The sequence below is a fragment of the Tenrec ecaudatus genome, chromosome 7 (genome assembly GCF_050624435.1).
Source record: "Tenrec ecaudatus isolate mTenEca1 chromosome 7, mTenEca1.hap1, whole genome shotgun sequence".
NCBI classification, from domain to species: Eukaryota; Metazoa; Chordata; class Mammalia; order Afrosoricida; family Tenrecidae; genus Tenrec; species Tenrec ecaudatus.
In genome coordinates this window covers 129,583,261-129,602,100 of record NC_134536.1, presented here as the reverse complement: position 1 = coordinate 129,602,100, position 18,840 = coordinate 129,583,261, and the positions used below count along the sequence as shown (strand labels likewise).

Here is an 18,840-nt window from a genome sequence, read left to right as displayed (position 1 = left end):
AGACTCAGACCCGGAGGAAGCCGTTAGTACCCCCAAGCCAAAGCCAAGGGGAGGGCTATTACTGGAGCTCTCTGGGTCTAGGGCACTGGAAGACGGACGGGCAGTAGCTGTACAATAGCCACTGCCAGAAATGAGACGAGGGGGGGGGCAGGGAGATAAACACGCCAACCTCTCTCCTGCTGATGCCCCCCCCCCCATGGTCCAGACCCAACTTGAAGCCAGAGGTGAGGGAGCCCAGTTAGTGTCCTCCACAGAGGCCAGTCAAATCTTCCAGAACACAGCAGGGCGGAGACTGGGATTGGGTGTATGTGGGAGAGAGGGCAAAAAGGAGAAAATCGATGAGATAAAACACATGCCTGTCTCCGGGTGGGTTTCTCTAGCTCAGCCACAGATCTAAGAGATTGCTAGAAAGAGGTGACCAAAGATACGTGATTCTACCCAATTCTGATGGGTGAGTATAGACGGCAGAGCCCACGCCCAGTCCCAGACGGGAACAGAGATCCAGGAAGCTAGAATCCCACCAAGCTGACCTAGACGATCATGATACAACGCCGTCTGATAGACATTCAACACAAAGCATGAGGACAGGTATCTCCAAGTTCCCACCAGGAGACAACCTGTCTCCCCAGGCTGCTCTTGGAAGGCCTTGGATGGCCCCTGAAGGGCGAGTGGAACTTGGCACAGAAGAGGCCGCTGTTGAGTTATGCCTGAGGCCGCACTGGTCCCACAAGGAATGAGACACAGGCCGACCCTCAGGCTGGGGCCGCATAATGGAGGGATGGGTGCTAGGCTCAGGAGTGAGCTGTTTGGGGATTTGTTTTTTGGAGCAGGCTGTGTCCAAGGTTCCCTGATACAGGGACACGCCGAAGCTGTGTTTGAGGGGAGCCATGCGGGTGGGACATGCGGGGCATTTTTGAACCCACGTCAAAGAGACAGTGGGAACAAGAGGCAGGAGACTGGTTCTTGATAGGTGCTTACTCTCTGAAAGGAAGGAAAGGGCATAGGGGTCGACCTAGGCAAACCCTGAGCTCGTCTTTTAAGACCAGCAATTCTCTCATCTCTATCACGTCTTCCCCAAACAAACCCCGCCTCTTCCTGGTCGTGGGACCAGTAGGCCCCGACTATTTAAGCGTGGGGAGACCCTGGTTGGTGCACACGGTCAGGCATTCGCTCAACTGCTAAGCAAAGGTTGTAGTTTGAGTCCGTCCAGAATGCACTTGGAAGAACGGCCTGGAGATGTGCATCCAATGGCTCAGCCCTGAGAAGCCCGCAGGCAGCGCAGTTCTCCTCTGACCCACACGGGGTCGCCAGCAGTTGCAGCAGATCCCCTGGCAGCCAGTTTTCATCTGAGCTTGGAGGGCTCTGCTGAACTAACTCATGTCCCCTGGTATCGACGCAGAGCCTCAGATCCCAGCACTGGGTCCCTAAGAAGTGCTCAAAGCAGCTCCATTGGGTGGGTGGGGGCTGGCTGGCTGGCTGGCTGGGAGGAGCCTCCAGTCGTGTGGTATCACTGGGCATGAATGGAATGAAACAGAAGACTTCATGGGGCTGGGAGCCTGGATACTTCCCAGAGCGTACAGGCTTGATACTGTGGCTCTTGGAAAGCGGGAGATTATAACCTAATTGCCTTATCATTCCGTAAATATTCCCCAGCTTGTGAGGGCACGTTTGGCGATTAACAAATCATGCCACAAATTAGACACAGGAAATAAACCATGAATGATATAGCAAGACAGGTGGGGCCCAGGGCAAGAACCAAGAGACCGAAGCGTCCTCTTACATGATGGTTCAGAGGATGGGATCAGACACTGTAGCCTGTTCTCCTCCAAGGACTGGACTGGCTCCATGCCGGGTAGTCCATTTCAGGAGGACGACGGGGAGGGGGAAGCCCTGTCCTCGCGGCTGTTTCCCCACCGCGCACCCGCATGCCATCAATGACCGCGGCTTGTTCTTAACTACTGGTCTTGGCAAAAATGACAGAAAGCAAAACACAGCGTTTGCCTTCGGCTCCGGAATGACGCCAGCTGTTGGAATTCAACAGCCAGGCTGGTAGCCTAATGATGCGGAGAGGCAACCTCCCTGAGACGCTGCCAGTAGATGAGGGCCATGGATGTAGGTGGTCACCTCCCCGGGACAACAAAACCCACCACTTCCAATCCGATGGCACGGTTGCCCACACCGTAATCTCCTGGGAAGAAGGCAGAGCAGGGAAACGCGCGGCCCAGTGGTTTGGAAGGGCTGGGGGGTGGTTGGGGAGACGCCGCCTGAACAGGGGTTGTTGGGAAAGGCCTTTCTGAGGGCGCAACTCTGCAACAAGACCGACACGATGAGAAGGAGCCTGCCCGGAAGGATCCTGGGAAGGGCGGAAGGGCAGGCAGGAAGAAAGGTGAGGACAAAGGCTTCCCGATGAGTGTCAGGAGGCAGGATCTCTTTGGGAAGCATCACAGCCGGAATGCCCCTAAAGAGCTGGATGGCCAGACTCTGCCACGTGTGCTTTGGCCACATTTCCTTTGGAGGGACTGGTCGCTAAAGAAGGACATCAGGCTTGGTGTCCGTGGGGATAAAAGAAGACCCACCATGAGACAGGTTGACACAGGGGCTGAAGCAATGGGTACCACGTGGTAATGATCGGGAAGATGGTTTGCGATCCGGTGATGTTTTATTCTCTGGGTGTAAGGCTGCTTCGAGTTGATGCCGGACTACCCGGAGGTTTGGTTAGCCCAGCGGTTCTCCACCTTTCTAACGCGACGACCCTTTCACGCAGTTCTTCATGTGGTGGGACCCCCCAACCATCACATGACTTTCGTTGCTACTTCATCACTGTCATTTTGCTACTGTGATGAATCGGGCGACCCCAAAGGGGTCTCGACCCACAGGTTGAAAACCGCTGGGTTAGCGTATTTCAAATGGATTTGAAGGACCCACTTGGCCCACAGCTAAAGACAATGGTAATGCCCTCAGCACTGTTGACACACACGTCTAACGCGAATCGTAGGCTCCAGATCACCTCAATCGTGGGAGCCCCCAGCTTGCTCTCAGCAACAGCAGCCCAGTGTAATTGACCAGCAGCCGCCCCGAGTCTGGTCTCCCGGAGCAGGCCTCACCAGGAAATCATTCTGATCAATGGGAAGGAGCGAGGGAAGTCAAGATCACTGGGCATAAACACATCTTGGAAGGCCAAATTCCAAAAATAAACAACAATAAATCCTACCCTGTCAATGCTGCTCTGGGTATCAGCCCAAGGGCGCGGGAGTGGAATGCGTCACTGGGACTTTGAAAGTCCTGGGTCCGCTTGTCAGTTCCTGACTCCCTCCTAGGCTCAAAGCCAGGGATGGCCTCTTCTGTGGACAACTGGCCTAATTCTCAAGGCCCTCATGGTCAGCACTGACCCCTGCAGCCAGCTGTGAGTGACAAGAGGGGGTTACTGAGACCTGAAGACACACAGCTCTAGTCCTGGGTCATTACAATGCAAACAGGGTCTCCAACCTTGAAGGTCGGTCGGCACACCGGGTCTGTGCTTCCAATAGTCTCTGCAGTTTCAGGAGGGGGCTGCCTTGTGAAGAATGCCCTCACCCCACCCCACCCCACCCCGCCATCCGCCATGGTTAAGCAGAAGAAGAACTTCCAAAGGTGAGCGTGTCCCTTTCCAGAATGGATCTCATGACCTTGAACTTGGACACAGATCTGCAGCCCGTCTACTCCTTAAAAATCAAAACCCAACCCGACACATTGTCACCGAGTCAAGTCCAACGCATGACTTACCTCATTGAGTTACAGAGGAGGACCAGGGTCAACAGAGCCTTGCTGGTGATAATCTCTATGGAACCACACCTTTCTTCTGCGGCACCAAATGCGTGCGAGCCCCACACCTGTACGTCAGCAGCCAATCACAAACTGCTTGCATCACCCAGGGGCCTCCGCCCATTGTTTAGCCCCCAATAAATCAGAAGCACAGGAAATCCAGGATGCCTAAGATCTGGGGTATTTTGAGATCACGTCACAAGAGCAAAAGACTGATAAAACTTCATGGTTTAAAACAAGTTCGGACACCATACAATGAAAGGTCAACAACACGGGAAAATACATTTCCACAACGGCAACACCCTGATCAGATAAAGCCGCGAAGGTACGAAGAAAATGAAAAGCGTGCACACACACACATACACACCGAGAAGTGGGTCACAGTCAGTCTACCAAAGGAGAAATGCAAACGGCTCCACTGCATGAGAAATACTCACCCTCATGAAATGTCAATCAAATGCAAATTCAAATAACCTGGTGAAACTGGAAAGGGTTTTTTTTCCCCAATCACTCTGCCGGGCTGGCAAGGCGGTGGTGGAAAGGAGTGTGATCATAACCGATGTTGGGAGGGAAACTAATTACGTGGCCAGTGCTTATTGCCAACAGCATGCGTCCTGACCCGGGAGCCCAGCCTGCAGAGCACGATCAAGATGTACACAAAAACACATCTGCAGGAGCGCCACCAAAGGAAAGGATGCGGAGAAGTGGGCACATCCATCTACTGCCCGTGGGAATGAAAATGGGCGTCATAGCTATGAGAGCAATTTCATAATAACATGTGCCTGTGCTAGTCCGGGTGGACTGGAGAGACAAATCCATGGACACTCATCTGCGTATGAGAAAGAGCTTTATAGACAAGAGCAATTGAATACTGAAAACACATCCCAGCCCAGTCCAGATCAAGCCCGTCAGTCCTATATTAACCCATATGTCCAATAAAAATCTATAAAGTCCTCTTCAGACTCACACAACACATGCAATGATGCTGAATGCAGGAGGATCACAGGCCAGTGGGTGGGAAGTCTTGTGGATCCAGCGGTGGCATAGTAATCTCAGTGCTGGTGTGGGTCTCCACTTTGAAGACTCAGTTGTGCTGGACCCAAGCCACGGTATGCTCCACACCCTCGCATGCAAGCAAACACTGGACAAGGGATAAGCGAGAGAAGAATGTGCTTTTTAAAGTTTTCGAAGCATAATAAATATAGACCGTGGACGGCCAGAAGAATGGGCGCATCGGTCTGAGAAGAAGTACAGACAGAATGGTCCTTAGAAGTGAGGGTCACAGACCTTAGCTGACCCGCATTTTGGACATATGATCGGGAAGACCAAGCCCTTCCTGCGTGGGCAAGGACATCATGCTTGGTCACGTAGAAGGTCCGTGAAAAAGTGAAAGAGCCACCACAAGATGGACTGACACGGTGGCTACGGCCACGGGTTCAAACATGCTGGCGATGATGGTGCAGGGCGGGCAGCGTGTCATTCTACTGCCCATCAAGCTGCCACCCGTTGGGACGCCGCAGCAGCTAACCGCAACGGGGCCGGACGGGGGGTGGGGGAAGGAGGGAGCTTTTGGTTTCTGAAGAACGGGGTTCATGTTCACAGTGGTGGGATAATCTGGGGAAGGCAAGTGATAGCCAGTGAACGGCACGAAGAACACAGTCGGCCTGGCCGAGGAATCGACACGGAAGTCTCGGAGCCGGAAAGGGTTCGGTTGTGCCCTTTCACAGCATCCAACCCCGTGGAACATCGTTCTCCCACACATGGGGTCACCGCGAGGTACAGTGGACTCCATGGCCACTGCTCCCCCGGGATCATGGGGTGGGGGGTGCCCCGCTCCGGCCCACATGGCTCATTCTAATAGCCCTTCTGCGCTCAGCAAACGGCCGAGGACAGAGAACCTGTGTCTGCATGAAGCTGGAAGAAGCGCTGCTGACACAGTGTTCAAACAGAGCTGAAGGGTCACCGCCAAACCCACCAGCTGCTCTGCGGAAGGAAGACGGGCATTCTGTCTCCAGAAACAGTGACGACCGACGGGTCCCGATGAGTCAAATCCAATGGCAAGGGATTTCATTTGGCTTTTGGCCCATTGTTTCCCTGAAAAATCAGGACATGTTCTCAACCTGGTGTGATGCCCCTGGCGAGGAACAGGGTGAGGCATGTGGGGCCATGTCCCCGAAGGCCCCACCTGGACTGTCCCCTGACCTGGGCAGAAAGCAAACATGGCTCAGAAAAGAAGACTCTCAGATCCATGCTCCCCTAAATGCCGAGGCTCGCTGCAAAGGCACTCCCAGCTCCCGGGCTGCAGGGGACACCAGGAGAGACAGAAAGCTCACACAGGTGGGGAGGGGCGAGGGTGCTGGGCGAGGGCCTGGAGCAGCAATACTCACCCTTTGACCCAGGCCACAGTCCCACCTCCCTGGTGGACGGGCCAGTCCAGTCTAAAGGCATGCAGGTAACTTTAGCTCCCTACGTAGAGCTCCCTCAGTAACCTGGGGAACCCCACCTTGCCGTCAGTCTGAGGAAGACTTCTCAAAGACAGCCACCATTGCCTGCCTGCCGGGTGTGCTCTTTCTTTCTAAGAATTCTAGAAGAATGTACTCCAGACACTCCATCTAGGTCACGAAGGGAAAATGTTACCAGTTGAGTAAGCCGGGGTCACTCCAGAGCAAGCGGCTCAGTCACGCCGCACCCTCTTCCTGAGCTCACAGGACAGGGCAGCCAACTGACCTGCCTGCAGGTGCTGGCCTTCCATGGCTTGCCCCATGAGTACAGGGAGAAGAGCCAGCCCTGGCCCGTAAGGAGATTCCAGAAGTGACTCGGGGTGGGGTGGGGGGTGGTAGTTATATAATCTGGTGTCAACGTGTGAAGAGGTGGAGCCTGTCAATCAGGTCGCAGCTTCAGGACCTCATTGTGAGGCACCATGGAGATAAATAGCTCGCTGGAGGCCAGAGTCACACACTCCCTGTGAGACATTCCTGCTGACAAGCCACATGGAGACTCCTGATGGAGCCGGAGCCCTGGAACTGGAGGAGCCACATGGAGACCCCTGCCAGGGCTGAGATGCTTCCACTGCCACTGGATCCACAAGACTCCCACCCACTGGCCTGTGATCTTCCTGCATTTGGCGTCCTTGCATGGCTATCTGAATCGAAAGAGCAAATTATACACTGGTTTTGGACATACGGGGTAATCTGGACTGGGCTGGGGTGTTTTCTTAATGTACAATTTCTCTTTGATAAAAAGTTCTCTCTTACACACACATATGCATGCCTATCAGTTTCTTTCTCTAGTCCACCCAGACTAACTCAGGTGAAAACACAAGTCAGGTGCACGCACCAGCAGGAGGGACCCAGAGCCGGGCCGAGAAGCACACAGTGGCCTGTACAGGCCATCGGCCTCACACTGACGCGTGAACAAAAATAGCTCCTGCTCAAAAGCACCCGCCAGTGAAAAGGAATCTCCGTTTTCAGGAGACTGTTTGCCGCCTCTTACTCTCACCGTTCTTGGATTTCACCTAGACTGGGGGAGGCCCGGTTCAGGCATGGCACTGACAGCCTGCTCGGTAAAGATGAGGACAGCCGAGGAGGAGGAAGGCCCTGAACGAGATGGGTGGACACCCCAGGCGCTCAAGCAGTGGAACCACTGAGAGGACGGGGCAGCATCGGGCAAGTGCTCGTTCTATTGTGCGTCGTGCTGTCACTGCAGGTCGGAACCGACTCGATGGCACCTAACAACAACAACAACAACAACAGGCTCAGGCAACCAGCTGGGGAGCTCCTGACTGTTGCCTTAAGCTGAATGTTAAGACCCCATGACAGGGCTTCAAAAAGTTCGTGGAAAAATGGAATGAAAAGATAAGGAGATTTTCCCATGAACTTTTCTTGGAGTCTCCCCACCTCCCCCCTTTGTTCTTAAAATGAGTGGGTGACAGTTCTCCTGGTGGTGAGCAAACGAGACACCGGCGGGGCAGCTCCCTCCCTGTTCCAAAGGTTCTGGAATGCTCTCTGAGCAAGGACCAGACTCGATGATTACTGTAGCTCCTTCTCAGCCAACTTGAACCTGCCACAGCCGTCTCAACGCCGGTCATTTGGGCGCCGCGTGGCTGAGCTGGGAAAAAGGTTCTTGGTCGCTGAGAAGGACTGATCTTTGGCCCCTGAGCCAGGATGCGGCAGGGTCCCTGTCAAGAGCAGCAAAAACGTGGCTGCCTTCAGGTTCACACAGGGCTAGTCCAGCACCAGGGGCCAGTCCGAAGGGGCCCTTACCGCCATCAGCCTCCAGGGGAGGCAAATGCAGGAGCCCCCAAGAGCCCCATGGGCCTCTCAAGAGCTTACTTAATGCAAAGAGGAAATTGCCCCACAAACACCCACCAACGGATACGGAGATGCGGGGGCCAAGGGCAGGGAGGGATTCCAACGGCCACATCCGACCAGCCTAGCCAGAAAGCCATGGGAAAGTTTAAGGAGGCTGCTGGGGACCTTATTCTCCGCAGTTGGGAGGTCTTAGGCTCACCAAGAAAGATGTTCTCCGGATTCTGTTGAATAGGCAACAGAGCAGTACCCATGCTACAGTATATGTTTGCTACTGATCCAGCGGGTGTGTCTTTCAGCCCAAAGCCAAAATCCAGGCAGAGGGGGAAAGGGGTACATATAGAAAGCTGAAAATAAAACAAAATCAAGAAAATCTCGGGGTGCAGAGAACCTGTCAGTAGCAACCGAGGGCCACCTCCTCCTTCCTGGCCACAGCCTCTCAGACCCACGGCTTCCATTCCTCAAAGTTCCACAGCAACTCAAGTCCCAAGTCCAATATTGAACAATTACGGTCCTAATAACATTACCCAGGCCTATCTCATTGATCAAATCTCATTACAAGAACTGCTTCTATGGGCCAAGTTTGGATTCAGTTAGAAAAAAAAAATGGCTCTATGGGAGCTAATCCCGTAAATCAGATTCTCTTATCTGGGCCGGTCCCTGTGTAGTGACCCTCTCTGTAATGAAAGGCGCGGGGATGGGGCGGGGTGGGAGCACGCTGGGGGCAGGGCAGCCTTGGGAGGGGTCGGAGGAGCGTGGCGAGGCTCTGCTTTCCCTCATGGAAAGAGCTATTCATTTCCTAACCCCCACCCCGCCGAGGACCCCCACAAGCCATGGGTCTGGGGCAGTGGAGCAGTGAAGATGAAATGGGGGAGCGGGTGGGGTTCTCTCTGACGCCTCTACTTTGTGAGTGAGTGAGCGAGGCAGCCCAGGTAGTGGCAGAACACGAAGGTGCCCCGGTGCACCTGCAGGAGGCAGGTGATGAGGCCCACGGGGAAGGGAGTCACAAGACCGGTCTCAGTCTGATGGAGGGTCCTAGCCCACTCACTTCTTCAGCAGCGGAATGGTGGGGGCTGGCTCAGATGGTCCCATCAACCTCCTGGGCTCTCGTGTTTCTAGAGTATCCAGACTGACCTTGCTGGGCAGTACTCAAGTCGAGAAGTGGGTGTAATTGTGGGGACCTCTGCAGAGCCAAGCCTGACATTGACCGAGAGGGCACTGGGACCACATCCTTTCGCTCTCCTGGCCAGGGAAGCCAAGCGTCCAGAACCTCATCTCAGGAGTTGGAGGTTAGGACCAGGCACTTCTTGAATCTACATGCGACTCGCAGGAGGACATCCCCTCTGTTTCTGAGGCAGGGACACGGGGCATATTAGCAATCATGTGACCCCTAGCAGTGAACGCTAAAGAGTTCACGGCGTGACAGGCATGCCTGGGAGCTTTACTGGTCCAAATGCCTCCCATCCCCACACCAACTGCGTCACTTAAGTCTTGTTGGAATGATACCCACTTTACAGCCGAGGATAAGCGAGGCACTGGGGGTGTGAGGACATGGTAGAACCAAGAGTCAAGCCCAGAGTCTGGATCCAAACGCTGTGCTGCCCAGACAGCCAGGGCCTGTGCTTCCTCCCGGAGCAGCGGTCATGGAGAGTGGGGACAGCGTGCGCCATATTGAACACTGGTGGCGGGCTGAGTCTAGACAAGCATGAATGCAGTTCGAATGCCTGGCCTCTGGGAGGTGCTCCCTTCCACTTTCTCCTCCTGCCAGTCTGCTTAGCACCTGGTCCAATTCCAGCCCCCCACCCCTCTGCACCTCACCCCAGTTCCTCAGGAAATTGCCTTGGACTTCCCCCAACTAGAGGGAATGCCTGTCATGCTGACGTGGCTCCCGCTACACCGCCTTCCGATCACCTGGTCTTCCACGCTCCCTGGCCAGACTCTGGGCACAATCACAGCATCCATTGGTAGCCCCTGTCCCCCCCGCCCCCCGCCACCTTAGTGAGTGACCGAGGAGTGGGATTTGGAACTTGAACGGAAGTTGTCACTGGGGGAAAGATGGCACCAGGCTAGCCCTGAGGAGGGGGTTGTTCGCGTGGCAATGCCCGCCAGCGAGTCAGAGATGCAGTGAACACTTGCTAAAGGAAGCATGCTGCTTAGGAAAACCAGGAGGGACGGGTCCCAGGAGCATCCATCCTTCTTTCCCATCCTCTGTTCCCTCCCCAGGTGCCTTGGTGGAGCAGTAGTCGGAGTGTTGGTGCCCAAGCACAGGGTACCAGCCGCTCCGTGGGAGAAAGCTCAGGTTGTCGGCTCCCATAAAGATTGTGGTCTCGGAATTCTAAGGAGCAGCTCTACTCTGTCCCATAGAGTCACCATGAGTGGGGACTGATTTAACAATGGCGGCAGGGTGGTGGGGGGGAAGAGCCCCTCACTGCGCTGGCTCTCACCACCCGCCCACATCTCTGCGGTCATGAGAGGCTCCTCAGACGGCTTCCGGTCCCACCTTGTGCTGCTGGCAAGGTGCGTTATGTGTTAGGCAGCTAAGTGCCAGGTGGTGGGTCTGTTGGGCTGCAGCTCTGGGAAAGAAAGATGAGGCTGTCTGCTCCCGAGAAGACTGACAGCTCTGGAAACCTTGCATGGGGTTGCGGACTCCTTGCTATGAGTCAGAATTGCCTCAATGGCAATGGGTTGGGTTTTGGAAGCTTGGTCCGAGCCCAGGGCCATAAATGCCTGTTCCCATAACTCCCATGCCACCTACCCCAAACCCAAAACCCAAACCGCTGCCATCGAGTCGATTCCAACTCGGAGTGACCCTGCTTAGTTTCCAAGACGGTCAAGCTTTATGGAAAGAGATAGGCCCACCCCCTCCACTCCAAAGTTCATATGTACCACTCACTCCCCACGTCCATAGTTCACTCATATTTAAAGAGTTGTGTAAGAGTCCCGCACAGCCTGACTATCAGGCAGAGACCACTGTGATCCTGATTACATGGTATCAAGCTCAGTCCCCGGCCAGGTGTCCTCCCTATAGACACGACCTGAATTAGTACTGGTGCAAGTATCTCTTAGATGTCCCATGACAGAAATCTCTTGCCTGATTTTTTTGCACGCTGATGGGGGTCTTCTCCCTCTTATGTATCATTCGTATTTTTGTCTTTATACTAATATGATCTTGTCCTTATCACTTTAAAAAACACACACAAATTTTTTTGAAAAATAGAGATTATATACATCACCACAGTCAGTTCTAGAGCATCCTCTCCCTTCCTAGAGGCACTATTTGTTCCCCATTCCCCCTCCCCATCCCACCTCCCTCTCCCATCCACATCCCTCATACACCATGCATCTCTATACTTAAGCCATGTGTCTATAAGACATGCGTCTCTATATTGTGTTTCACATACTGGACGGCATATCAAACAATAAAACAAACAAAATGACAAAAATGAAAATGGCAATTATATTGGGGGAAAAAAAGTAGACAGGCTCCTCTTTGTTTCCCCCAGAGTAACTGCTGGATTTGAACAGCCAACCTTGTGCTTGAGAACTCAGTGCCCAACCCACAGCCCACCAAAGACTGCTTGCTATACTGAAGTCAGCAAGGGGTCATCTCTGAGAAAGATGGCTGATCCCAAAGGTGGGATCAGCCCCCTGCTTGCCCACTCTAAGCTGAGTCTCTGGTAGCCAGGGAGTCCTGTGGACCCCTGGGGATCCTATCACCCCTGAACAGAACTATAGGTCCATCTGAAAGGTACGGACAAGGAAGAGACAGTGATGTACGTGGCCCATCCAGGGAAAGCTCAAACGTGTGCAGACCGGGGAGTTAGCAGCCCCATGTGGGGTCATGTTCCAGTCCTGCCACTAAGGTGCCACGCAGCTTGGGAAAGCCTCACAGTAGACCTGCTTCAGGTAGTGCAAGATGTGCTTCATCTCACAAGGGCCAGGTTGTGCATGACACCCTAGAGGCAGGATGGAGGACGAGGCCATGGGGCCCTGTCCAACGGCTGCTTACCAGGGGCCACCTGCTGCCCACGGTGCCCCAGCAGTGCCAGGAGAGAACTGGGCCCCATACTGGTTTTCCTTGGTTGCTTTTTCCTTCATTGTGAATAGACGTAACCTTGACCTGCCCAGTCTGGTGGCATTGGGAACACGCAAGTTGTGCAGCGGTCCTCCCGGTTCTAGTCCAGATTCCTTCCCACCATGGACGCAAACACTGCCCGGCCTTCCCAGCCCTCAGCAACACCGAATACACTTGGCTTCCCAGACATTTGCTAGCGTGAGAGAAGCGAGCTCATACCTAGTAGCCCTGGCTTGTTTTGCTTAGCATGACGTCTTCGAGGTTTGGCGCTGCCGTGGCCCGCTCCAGGGATCCCTCCTCTTGGTGGCTGCTGTCCGCCTGTGCCACATGGTGCTCTGCCCATTCACCCGTTTCCACCTTTTGGCTGCTGTGGGAAGAATCCCCCTGAGCACTGAAGCACAGACTCTTGTTTGCAATCTCGCCCTCGCCTCTGCTGGCTACAGACACAGGACTGAGATCACGGGGCCGCACGCGTGGCGGTTAAAGGAAGCACCAGGCTGCTTCCCACAGCGGCCGCACCCCTGACACCACCACCCCCTGGGCCACGGGCGAGGATTCCCGACATCCCACATCCTCCCCAGCCCTTGTCTCCTGGCCATCGCTCTCCCCGCGGAGGCCCAGTGGTACCTCACTCTGCTTTTACTCTGCATCTCGGCAAACATGCTATTATTATCTTAAATCAAAAGCACCCAGCTCCCCTCTAAGGGGAGGACAGCACCCTCAAGACCAACAGAACCGAAAAGGACCCAAAGCTGTGATGGCCCTGGGAGGGAGGTCTGGCCTTCATGGAGCACCACGGGAACAGAAGGGTCACCACAGCAGAGGTCCCGGAGTGCAGAAGAAGGAAGAGGGGAGCTGGAGCACTAAGCAAGGTTCACACTCTGCCACACCGAGAAGAACACGTGAGCCTGGCACGTGACCATGCACACACAGAACACACACCGCACACAACATCCATATAGCACCCATCACATACCACACACACACACACACACACCACACATGCCACAATGCACACATGTAACACACATAACATGTGCATAACTCCTACCACACACATGGAAGGCACACACCACACACATAACACACACACGCCACATACAACACACAACAAACACAAAACACACACACTCGCATGTCTGCATACACACAAGATTTAAAAAAAAAGTAGCACTAAAAAGATGCGCCAGACTTGCAGAGCTTCGGTAATAAGTTAAGTGACCTAAATTAAATGCATCTGTTCGTTAAAAGAGAATTTACAAAGAAACCAATAAACACTCTACTGTTACCTTCTGTAGAGCAGCAGACTTGATGTGGAGGGTGATGAGCTGGGAGCTAGAGAGAGCCAAGGTACACCCCCCCCCCCCCAGGAATGATACCCCTTGGCTTCCCCTTGAGACGATCCACTGTCCGTCCCTGTGAATCAAGGCCTCGGGTGGCCTTCCCCAAACCCAGCCTGCAAGCTTGCAAACAGACCTGGCTCACCTTGCGGATGGGACCTAAAAGAAGCCCTTCTGTGCCCCACCTCCACCTCCCCCCAGAGTTCCCAGGTGGAATACCATTCAGAGGATCTCCTGCTTCTTTCAGTGGTGAGGGCAGGATCAGAGCTTAATTATAAAATGACTCAGCAGGCATTTGCTCTCCTCCCTCCCCCAACAACTTCTCTTTGCTGGACTCAACTGGTTGGATATGCACCAACCATCCCTAACTTGCCTTGTTCATAGCACCGCAGGGACCGGCAATGGTAAATAGCCCCCTTCCCAGACTCCCTTGCAGCTATCGCTTCCCATGTGATGCTTCCAGAATCGGCAAGGAGACAAGAAGCACAGGGCCGAGGGCCCCGACCTTAAGGATGGCCATGGCAAAGGCAGGAAGCTCCAGCCTTGATAGGGCTGTCGCAGGACTGGCAGACAGTGCCAGACAGCCGCCGTCGCATCCAGGCTCCTGCTTTCACGAGGAAAAGCGCCTTACCGAGGTCACAGTTCACGTTCCTCTTACTGACCGCCCCCAGCGGGCCTCTGGTCTTTCCTAGCCTCAACCATTCTTGCTTCACCTGCTCACTGCTGACTACTTCCATCTAGTTTCTGGAGCCACCTCCACACGATTCATTTCGTTCTGAATTTCTTCCTAATCTATCCTCCAACCCCAACGCCTAACAGCAGGGTCAGAGGAGCCAATTCCCCCTTTGCAATGTCGCCCCCTGGTCTTCAGACAGTGCCTTCTTCTGAGCCCTGAGATTTGAGTATGACTACAAGTGCTCCCCAGAGCTACAGTACAACTGAATTCCATTGTTAATATCTTTACTCCAGTGGCTGCAACGAACCATAAAAAGGTACAAACAGGCTTTCCCTCCAGCTCCCTTGTGGCTGGAATAGCCCACATTGCATAGCAGGTACCAAGACTCAACCGGGCTGACACAGCCACAAAGAGAGAGGGCTGCGGGCAAGTCACAACTCCTGAGGACAGACAAGCAAACAGACACCACTATCAGTTGGCCCAGTGTCCTGCCCAAAGCAGATGGAGACCATTCAGACGTTACCTGGCGGGCTCCAGGAGCCTCCCGCCAGAACTACATCAGATAATGTGATTAGGAAAAAATATTTTAAAATCTAGATTAACTTTAAGATTACTGTCTTCCCATTTACCACTTAATCTATGTCCAAGCCAACATGCTTCCTGCAGCTTTCGACATGCCTTGGCCTCCGTACGACTGGGAAGAGCCGAGAGGCAGCAACTCCATCCAAGTGGCACCGGTTGTCCTTCCACCAGGAATCCACCCCGGGGCCGTGTCGGGTGCCTTCTCCAAAACAGCATCAACCAAGTCAAAATCAGAAAGGACACGGCCCTGGCCAGTCACAACCAAACAGCCAGGCCGTCCTTACCTGTGCGTGCTGTAGAAATGAGTCATGTTTTCAGGGCTCCCTCATTTCAAGAGTGATTCACAACCTTTGGTGACTCAGGCCCGCCAGTCTGTTCCCGCTCTAGCTCATAAGTAGGGAGACTGCTTCAGGGATGGGTGAGCACCCCGAGATTGCCTGGGGGTGGGGCGGGCAGTCAGACCCCCAGAAGGGCGGGAGATCGCCCAGGCCCTTCTGCAGAAGGCTGAGAATGTGTTCTAACGGCAATGCTCCATTGGCCCACAGAGGGGTTTCTCTGCCAAGTTCAACATCTAGTCTACAGCACATAAACTGACGATCTACCGGGGGGTGGGGGGGTGGGGGGGGCGGCGGGCTTCAGGAAGTCCATGGGAACATGGAATTAAAAGATACCGGAATTTCCCTACCAACTTCCTGAAGGTCCCTCCACTGAATTTTTCACAAGGATCGCGCCCTCCCTCTTTCTTAGCTCTGTCAGAACACGAGCAAGCATCCGAGGCTCGCCTTTCCCACATCACCGGGGGCACAGGGCGAAAACGGATTCTCAGCGGCTCCTGCTGACATGATGGGCCCTACTCTAGAACACTCTCTGACCAAATCACCTTGCTGCATGCCTGTCCCCCCACAGCAGGTTGGTCTTGAAAGGATCAACCTTGTTTTTTTTTTAATCATTTTATTGGGAGTTCTTATAGATATTTTTATAGTCCATAATTCAATTAGATCAAGCATAATTGTAAAACTGCTACTGCCATCAGTTTCAAAACATTTTCTTTCTTCTTGAACTCTTTGATATCAGCTCCCCTTTATCCCCTCCCCCAGGAATACACACACACACACACACACATAACCATTCCTCCCATTACTGTTTCTGAAGGATTATCTTTCTTGACTTTCATGCATCAAATGATCTTAATTATACAAATGAACATATGCAGCTCTAACAAGATTAATGAGGTGAAACAAAGACCATAATAGTAAGGGAAGAAAATATTAAAGAACTAGAGGATAGTTATGTGCTTCATCAGTGCTGTGCCACTCCCCAGATTTAGCATCCCTTCCATGCTGCCCTCTGTGAGGGACTGTCCAATTATCTTACAGGTGGGTTTTGGGTCTCCACTTTGTCCACACTCCTTCACATCAATATGATTTTGAACTTCTGATACCCGTTCCTGTTGACACCTCATGATCACACAGGCTGGTGTGCTTCTTCCATGTGGGCTTTGTTGCTTCCCTGACAGATGGTCACTTGTTTACCATCAAGCCTTTAAGATCCCAGATGCTAGATCTTTTAATAGCCAGACACCATCAGCTTTCTTCACCACATTTGCTTATGCACCCATTTGTGCTCAGCAATTGTGTTGGGAAGGTGAATATCATAAAAAGCCACATTCTTGGAACAAACCAAGATGTAAGTACTTGCCCAAAGTTAAAGGGTTATCTTTAAGGATCCAGCTCATGGTTATAGGAGCCTGGAAACTGTTCAGAACAGACCTGGAAATAGGTCCTTTCCAGTTTGAAGGTGCTGAGAACCCATCGATGCTGATGGGTCCCCCCAACAATTGTCTGCATGCAATGGGGAGCCCTAACTGGTGTGTATTCGTCTCATAGCCTTCCAGATTTCAGGGTGAGATGGATTTTCATGACCCCGAGTCATTTATCAACAGGACAGGGAGTAACAAGAATAAATAATTTGATAGACCAAACGCTGACCAAGAAGTTAGAGGCTTGACTCCACCCACAAAAAGCACAGGAAACACGCTGGCTTGAACCTAACTAAGAGGTCAACGGAAAGGCCTGAGACTCTGCTTGTGAGAAACCAGTCACGGGATAGCCCATGAGTGTCTACTCCAACACTCATGATGCCGTGGGGCAGAGCCAACTCAACAGCAGTGGGTTCTCGGAGTGATTGGAAGAAAATGATCCTCACTCACCAAGGGCCGTACAGGAAGAAAACCAGTAATCGAGTCCTCAATTCACCTTGGATACACTGGGGCAAGAGTCCCCACTCCATTTCCAGAGAGGACAGTATATGAATGCTCGCTGTCAAGTCCTCTGAAGACACCCCCAGGCTTTGATAATTATTAGTGGAGCCATCTGCTCAGCCTGATGAAATGTGCAATCTCCTGTACATATAATTAGTGAAGTCATTTTAATTAATTAAACAAATTAATTAATTGCGAGGTTCCCAGGAACTGCATCCAACTCATGTGTATGTAGCAAGCTCCCAGTGAAGCCAGAGCCCACCACAGTGCACCAGGGAGGGTAAAGCAAGATGCCCACGCCGCACCCCAACCGGAATCCGAAGCTGCTGGGGCCTTCTCCCGAGGACGACTGAGCCTGTTTCCTCTGGGCAGTCTTGGCTTTCAAACTGAAGGTCTCTTGTCGCAAGAATCCCTTGGGTCCAGAATGGAAACAGCAAGTGGTGGGCATCCTGCTGCCAAGCCCCCTGCTCCCAGCAGACATTGCCAATCGATTAGGAAGCTCCGGCGTGCTAAGCCCAGAGGCAGCCCTGTCATTTCTGCTGTAGGAGCCACATTCACCACCCTCGACTGGATGCCTGAGAAATGAAACCTCTTTCCCATCTGTGTTCTAGAGGGCTCGAGAGGCCCATCTAAGTTGAATCGAACTCCTTTATCCAGCACTGATAGCCTCTCCTCCAAGATCCTCAAGTGGCTAACCAGCTTACCCTTGCAAACCTCCAATGATGGGGAGCTCACTACCTGCTAAGGTAGCCCCTTCCCACTCTCGGTACTTTTGGGCCGGCTCAGATGCCGCCATATTTCAATCAGCCAAATGTCTCCGTGTCAGATGTTCATTTTCATCAGTCCCCTTTGGGAAGGTGCAGGACGGACCCTTCAAATCATGAAACGCAGTCTGTCATTTCTTCAAAGTTACACCCGTGACCTGGTGGAAAGTTGAGACGCTACCTTGGTCTTTTCCCAATCTAGGTCCCTCAGGTATGGCCCCCCCATTCTTCTCACCTTGCTCCTGGTGGGTTCTTCCATCTGAGAAAGCACCTGACTACACCCCAGGCACCCACCCCCCACACATAGAGGCAGCATCCCCAAGCACCACGGCTCTATTGACCTTTGACAGGTCACCCCAGGGGCTTACGCATCACCTGGAGCCCTGGGATACGAGAAACCCCCACGAACCCGTCAGAAAAGATAAGTTGCAGCATGCCGATTTCCCAGTAACAAACAGCCCAGTCTCTCAAGATTTGCTTTAAACAGGATTTCTTTAGAACCCTGATACCATGTGACCACAGAAACTATATTTAAAATATTGGTTACGACTCCCGGGCCAGCCCACAAAAGGCTTCTTAACTCATAATACACCTGCAGCAGAGAACTAACAGCGCTATTTTAACTGTATGCAGCCACCATTTATGCTACGGTCTCCACGGTAACGCACGCACTCTGCGTTCCATTTCCGTGATCGAGACACAAGGGGTGCTCTGCCTGCATCCTGTTAGGTGGCCCACGTACATGGGAGGAGGGGGCTTGCGGACCTGCTGACCTCGGAGACCTGGCACGAGACACGCACTTCCCCAGCCCCCATCTTCATGGGGGTCTGCCAAGCCGCTGAAGGCCGATTAGGACCAGGTGAGCCGCCAGGCTGCTGTCAGGAGGGCTGCCCAGCAGAATGGCTGGGGCTGCAGCCTTGGTTTTTGTCCGTGGAATCTCCATCTTTCTTCCTTCTCCCACTCCCCCCTCCCAGCTGTCTGCCACTCTCACCACGCACCCCTAAGCCTTCTCTTCTGAGAAATCTGGAGTGAAAT

General features: G+C 53.2%; 1 protein-coding gene across 8 annotated transcripts in view; it reads right to left on the bottom strand.

Annotated features, from left to right (window-relative positions):
* Positions 1-18,840, bottom strand: part of TRERF1 (transcriptional regulating factor 1) — a 262,302-nt gene that overhangs the window by 102,353 nt on the left and 141,109 nt on the right. The window lies entirely within an intron of this gene.